Raw genomic sequence first — 5,638 nt, 5'->3', positions numbered from 1 at the left:
GAGAAAATGGCAGAAGCGATGAAAGGCTAGTTTTTCGCCACTTATCTGCAAATTGATGGCTTTGTTTCAGTCTCCTAGGCCAACGACATGTAAAATTGGTACTTCCTTCGTCCCACAATATAAGACGTATATTGTGGGACGGAGGAAATATTGTTTCTTTGCTGCTTCATTTAATAAAAATAGAGCCAAAGGGTGCCCACTTTTTTCAGAAAAATATATTTCACATTTTTGAAGAAAAGACTTAAAAAGATTCAGAGAATATATAGGTTGCACAAGAAAAAGCTGCTCTCCTTGGTAACCATAAAGAGTGCTTCTAAATACACGTCAAACCACAACAATTTTTTTATGTTGCAGCATACGGATCACTTGCCAACTTACAGAAAAGAAGACGTCCAAACAGATCCACATGCATCACATATTTGTCTAAGGTTTGACGAGTCAATAATTAAAGAGCAACACGGTAGAAGCAACATAGGTGACAATGAAGAAGCTGACAAGGGGTGGGAGGTTTGCTGGCTACGAAGGGGCACTGCTAAATCTCCTCCTCGCTCGTATCTGAGTCATCTGAGTCATCGTCGAGATCTGAACACAGAGGTAATGCTCCATAATTTAGTTAGCAATCATACAACTAAGTGTTAGACAAACAAGCTGATTTGTAATTCACTAAGACCAAGCATATCAAATAAATTGAGAACCATTCCCCGCCAGTATCCTTCCTTGTAACACATTGCTCAACATAAGGAGGATTACGCGGCAGCAGTTATGCAGACGGTACCTTTGAATATCCAGTTCAGAAGGTCTCTAGTAGGGGAGCGATAGAACGTCTGGTTGCATTGATGGACGTACAACTCTCTGATCAAGGAGACACCTCGAAATGGCAGCTATCGGGTAATGGAGTGTTTTCGGTCAAATCGATGTACCTAGACCTTATTAATTCTGGCACAATCCCGATATCGATACACATTTGGAAAGTTAAGATTCCCTTGCGAATCAAGATTTTTATATGGTTTGTGCACAAGCAAATGATCCTTATCAAAGATAACTTACTTAAGCGAAGATGGGTAGGTAGCTCACGATGTTGCTTTTGTGTTCATGACAAAATAATTCAACACTTATTTATTGATTGCCCTCTCGGGAAGTTACTTTGGAGGTCTCCATATAGCTTTTAATATTGTTCCTCCAGTTAGCATTGATGCGTTGTTTGGGGCGTGGCTAAATGGAGTGATTCCTGAGATTGCGTCAAGTATTCGGATTGGAATATGCACACTTTTTTGGGCTATATGAAACTGAAGAAATGATATGATTTTTAACAGACTATCTATGATTAATTTCTTGCAGGTTATCTTCGGAGCTACGCATTGGATCCGTACGTGGTTGATACTCACTCCTACGGGCTCCAGGGAGCATTTGGCTACTGACTGCAACTGATGGGAGATGGTCGCACAGGCTATCTTCAACCGGTTTGGATGACGGTCGCATAATAGGATGTGTCCTTAATGTCCTTTCGCCCGGCCGGTTGTGGCTTTGAGTTGATTTATTTTGTGTGCTCTTTTTGTGAGCTGTACTCTGCAGACCAGACTATTTGTTTTGCTGAACTTGTTTTAATAAAGTGGCCGCATGCATCTTTCCGATGCAGAGGCCGGGGAATGTACTCCTTAAAAAAAAACCATTCCCCGCCAAAACACAAAACACTCGAATGGAACAGTCCGTGCTTGGATGGTTTACATACCCGTGTCCTGTAGTTCGGAACGCGACCTGAATCAATTGAAACAAGATTGCGTTTATTAGGCTCTGAAACATATAGTGCAGAAAGACATTTGTACTGCAGAAATAACTTTGGTCTTTCTAGGGTAAAGCAGCTAGCATATCATGCAACAAGGATCAGTCCACATAGGTTAAGAAATAGGCTCACCTCATGATGATGGCAGCTCTGTTATGGAAATCCTTCACGGACTTCCACCGAGTCAATAAACCAATCTCGTTGACATGAAACCCGTCAGGCCCTTCAAATCAAGAAAAGATATATTGACAGTGAATTTAAGCTCCCAAAATATGATCAACTTATCAGGACCAAAGATAGCAATATAAATTTGGCCAGAAGTACACATGAGTATCGACGTATTTGATGTTGACCAATTTGCTATTGGTGGAATATAAGTTCAGAGGTTCAATTAGCAGAACAATTCAAGCAGTCTTACTTGTGGTACACCTAATCCATATTCTGCGAGAATTGAAGTGCCTATACCCTGTGATCCTAACAACCAGATACGTGTATGATTGCTGCTTCTGAATCAGGGCACAGATATGCAAAGCGTGCTGCCAGTAGGTGATTCATACTTTTAACTTTGGCCTTCTGTTTTGTGATTCCATATATGATGCTGACATTGTTTTCAAGGCATTGCTTAGGTATTTTTCCAGACCAAAATTTTATTTCTTTCCTAATTCAAGAAATTGTACAGGTATAAAGTAAGAGAGGCCTTTTGTGGTGGTGGATCTGCACTGGTAGAGTGGAGATTGGATACAGGGTGCACTCACCAGGTGATTACATTACACGATAGTCTCATATTCTAAGGAGGGGCCATGACAATTACAATATTTGAATTTGTTGTGGCTTAGAAAAGCATTCTAGGCAACCGTTGGACTTTTGAATTTGTATACAGTGTACATCTCAATGTTTGGGAAACTATACTGAAATACTCTCTCGTTTTAGTCTGGATATAAATTTTGTCCCTAGTCAAACTTCCTATTTGGTGATGAACGTACGTAGGTACCAAAAGCATGGCATTGTCAGTTTTGAGACCTAGAACTCCTTCAAAATATCATGGCGATCTTTCAAATCTGGTATCAAAGATAGACATGCCATATCTCCATGCTGCATTGCTTGGGTAGGTACGTATATATTTTAGTCTCATTTTCCCTTTAGGATATTTTTCTTGCATTTGACTTTGGCTATTGTTTCTTTTTCAGATTCAAGAATCCTCGTTCAGGAAAGGTACTTGAATTCTCATGTCCCCCACCTGATGATTTTACTTGAATTCTCATGTCCCCCTCCTGATAACTTTACAGAGGTACTCCCTCCGTTTAGAAATAGATGACTCAACTTTGTAAAGTTAGTATAAAGTTGAGTCATGTATTTTGGAACTGAGGGAGTAACTGCGTCGTGTTACACCGACAAGCGAAGGCCAAGATAGTGATAGTGCTGCTCAAGTGTGATTAATGCAAATGGAGAATACATAAAATGCTGCTTCGGATATGATATGTTTGACATGAAGGTGTTTGGACTTGTGCCATCCCTGAGTGAGTGACCAAACTGACCGAGAGGTCGTCAAGCTTTCCATCACGTTCAACCAGATCTGATGAAGCTTCGGATATATATGGCTGTGGGTGGTGGTGGCTCTGGAGACCGCTGAGCAAGCGGCATGATCGGGACTTCATCGACAAGATCACTTCTACTCTTCGTACCACTGCCGGGTCCTTGGCGCCACCGGTCCCCCCTCCTCCACCAGAGCCGGATTAGTTAGCTTGTGATTCCTTTTTAGGGGTTTGTTTTGCTGTGCTCCCAGCTGATGCTTATTGTACTTTTAGACTTGGTTGCTCATGTGGCGCCGTGCTTTTTCTTTCTTTTGGCTGGAACTTGAGTTGGCCTTTGTTGTCGGATGTTGTTGGGGCGGTTGCTTTATAATCTAAAGCGAGGGAAAACCCTTTTTCGTCTATATGTATGTGCCCCATCACATCAAATCAACACTTAAAAATAATTTAGAGAACAAATAAATCCCCAAAACAGTTAAGAGCAGTGGCGGACCCAGGAATTGAAGTTAGCCGGGGCGAACATATAATGTTTAAATATTTTCGCTACAAATGCAACTATATTCAACCAAAACTCATAGCATTCAACAACAAAAGGATGAAAAGACTATTTAAAACTAGTAGATGACCTCGACGGCTCTTCAAGGCATGAAAATGAACCATAATCTCTTTATCACTAATTTTAGCAAATATCTCGCGCTCAACAAAGCAAACCATCAAATCATTAAGCCAATTGTCACCCATCTTGTTTCAAAGATCAGTCTTTATAATATTCATGGCTGAGAAAACCCTCTCAACTGATGCAATTGCCACCGGTAATGTCAATGCAAGTCTGATGAGCTGATAAACCAATGGAAATACCAGATGTTGTCTACTTTGAACCACAACTTGAGAGCAAGAGAACTCAAACTATTGCAAGCCAAGAATTCAGTACTTCTTTTTATCACATCAATACATATGTGGAGTTGATCAGTTAACAGATAGTGCTCTTGTGAAGAGAAATCAATTGAGTAAATATTTGCAAGCTCAACTAGCTTATCATGATCAAAGTTGCTAAATGAGTCTCTAGGATCAAGACAAGCAATGCACTTCAACAAGCATGTAAAAGTTTCACTAAATCGATCATTCATCTTAACTATGTTTCTATCCAACACCTCATTAAGTCCATCACGGGCACTCCGGCCAGTGGGCGCAGTATTAGCACTGCCCCCCACTGCCGCTCTCCGTCGCTGGCCAGCTGGCCCTACCTCCAGCACCAGCACCGCCCCCGCCGCTGCAGTACACGTACCCAGCCCCTCCCCTGCCGATGCAGCAGCGAGCTGATGCAGACGCCGCCCCCCACGCCCGGGAACCCCTGGCCTCTCGCGGCGGCGCAGCAGCCAGCAGTCTAGGTCGTGAGCGGATGGAGGGGAACGAATCGATGAGATTTCTGGATCGAGCGACTGGGTTTTTTTTCTTTCTGTTTCACGAGGAAAGAAGAGACGTCTGTTTGGGCCTGGCCTATGGAATTAGAAACATAGCCCAGTCCACTGGCCCAAATCTCTTTCTCCCTCACCGTCACTTACCCCTTCGATCCTTAGTTGTCGTACGAACGGAAGGAAACGCCGCCGCCGCTGTTCTTCTGATGAATCTGACGCGGTGACGCCTGCCGGAGGAAAGACAGGTAGCTGGGGGTCGATCCTCCGCCGCCGGCGACCCGGGGCAGCCGCCCCAGCTCGCCCCAATGGTGGGTCCGCCACTGGTTAAGAGAGAGTGGGAAGGAGATGGTACCAGACTGAGGACTCATCTTGGTGACCTTCACCGGCCGCGGCCGCAGCCACTGCCAAGCATGGACCAGGCGGGAGGTGCGGATTTTGGGCGGCAGCCACCCAATGCCGAACTCCTCGCAGCAGACGACCTTTTTCTTTGTGAGGTCGATGGCGAAGATGCATGTGTCCAAGAAGAAGTAGACCTCGTTGGCGTTCATGGGGTGGACCAGCGCCAAAGCAGGGACGACCCCCGGACGCAACCGGGCATCATCACTGTAGCTGCTGTCCTCCCAAACCACATCCAAGGGGAGGCTGATCGGCCTTCCCCATGTCGCCTTTGACGGATCACTGGATGACAGCGTCCAGATGCTGACCACCGGCTTCTCAGATGCACCATGGATCTGAACGTAGCGCAGCTGGCCGTCGCTCACCTTTAAGCAGCGGTGTATGTCGCGGTTCCAGCCGAAGGGCAGCGCGTCAGGGACGGACGGGAACATGATCTGGTAAAACTCCGGCACCGGGGCGAAGGGGTCGCAGGCGAGGATGCAGTAGGAGAGATCAAACCACCAGAGGAAGCCTTGGTG

General features: G+C 44.9%; 1 long non-coding RNA gene across 1 annotated transcript; it reads right to left on the bottom strand.

Moving 5' to 3' along the window:
• Nucleotides 1-291: 291 nt before the first annotated feature.
• LOC119336958 lies at nucleotides 292-2,132 on the bottom strand. The gene is made up of 3 exons (XR_005162932.1): nucleotides 1,913-2,132; nucleotides 1,730-1,755; nucleotides 292-582 (listed from the first exon to the last, which is right to left on the bottom strand). It is a non-coding gene; the product is annotated as an uncharacterized LOC119336958 (long non-coding RNA).
• Nucleotides 2,133-5,638: the final 3,506 nt, after the last annotated feature.

Source organism: Triticum dicoccoides, chromosome 7B, assembly GCF_002162155.2.
Source record: "Triticum dicoccoides isolate Atlit2015 ecotype Zavitan chromosome 7B, WEW_v2.0, whole genome shotgun sequence".
In the NCBI taxonomy this organism is placed as follows: domain Eukaryota; kingdom Viridiplantae; phylum Streptophyta; class Magnoliopsida; order Poales; family Poaceae; genus Triticum; species Triticum dicoccoides.
Note: the sequence above shows the minus strand (reverse complement) of the source record. Positions and strands in the feature narration are given on the sequence as shown.